Source organism: Phalaenopsis equestris, unplaced genomic scaffold, assembly GCF_001263595.1.
Source record: "Phalaenopsis equestris unplaced genomic scaffold, ASM126359v1 Scaffold000094, whole genome shotgun sequence".
In the NCBI taxonomy this organism is placed as follows: Eukaryota; Viridiplantae; Streptophyta; class Magnoliopsida; order Asparagales; family Orchidaceae; genus Phalaenopsis; species Phalaenopsis equestris.
Window position 1 is genome coordinate 1,621,321 of NW_018164536.1, and position 1,556 is coordinate 1,622,876.

Below are 1,556 nucleotides of genomic sequence, written 5' to 3' on the forward strand. Positions count from 1 at the left end.
TATATATATATATAAACCATTGTCTCTCAGAGGATCAGGAATCCTAGGGACTAACTGATTAAAATATCGTACCTGCACGCCAACTACCTTTCGCCCATTTTAATTTTATTTATTTATTTAATGAATTTTAAAGTGGAGATATTATTTAAGTTATTTGAAATCTTGAGCAATAGGATGAAAAATATATATACAATTAATATTCAAATATAAAATCCGACATGATTTTGAATTATAATTTTTTTAAAAATTAAATTTAGATCGACTTGAATTTCGATTTACTTTTAATCTTATGTACTTCAAATCAAAATGATGTTGTGAAAACTATGGCAATAAAGCGAAAAATGAAACAAGAAAAATTGCATGCAGAAAAAACACCAGAGCGACACACATATTTACGTGGTTCGGCAAAATTGCCTACGTTCACGGAGCTGCAGAGGATTTTACTACTTCAAGGAATTACACCGTCGAACACTTCGACGTTTACAAGAAAATCTCTATTTTCTTCTATCACTTCCTCTCTCTCTCTCTCTCTCTTTTTCTCTCTTTCTTTTAGCTCTCAAGTGGACTTGGTTTAGCCTTGTTTGGCTTTGCTTGACTTGCATTTCCTTTAAACCAAAAGAGACTATTTATAGAAACCATGAGAGCGGTAGGTGGGAGATAGGTGAGCGGTAGGTGAGTGTGGTAGGTGAGCGGTAGGTGAGATATTTAATTAAGAAACTCATTAAATTCGGTAGACCGGGTTTCCACATTACCCAACAAATGATTGTGTAGACGAGAAATCTAAGAAGTCCAATATTATTAGATTTTAATATCATTAAAATACTTAAATATCTAAATAATGATATGAATTAAGAGAATTAGTGTGACCAGTTTGAAAACATGTTTAGAAATTTTGACTAAATTTACAATAATCTTTTAAAAATTTATAAATAAATTAACATTTAAGCTACTTAATGATCTTAAAATTCAGCGAGCTTGTGTTCTTTAGATTGCTCTCATCATCGAGATGTTGGATTTACAGTAAGCATTCCGAATTTAAAGATCATTTGAATATTCCGATTAATATTAATTTCAATACATATTAAAACTTCAAGTGTTTGGTCGAGATAATATTGGTACTAAAGGAACGTCTTATCTCTTTACAATTTGAGAAAAAAATCAATACCGTCATAACAATATGAAATTTATATGCTTGAAGTACCTTTCAGTGGATAGGAGAAAATATTACATTCAGTAAATCGGAAGTGTAATGGATGGCGTAGATCACGGCATGCCTTGAGACGCACTGCGTGATGTGATATTTATCATCGTTCGTACGTCCAGACAATAGACATGATATTTTCTTATAGAGCCTTAGCATCCAAACTTTGGAGAGATTTCTTTCGGTTCATCTTACATAGAATTATATTTCATCCACTATTATTAAAACTTTGTTGATATATTAAACTTTCTAGTTAAGAATTAAGTTATGCTCTAGCGAATAACAACGAAGACATTCAAAATAGGTTGATAATGAGGAAATCATCGAAGTCAAAAGCATTGTTGCTTCAATATAT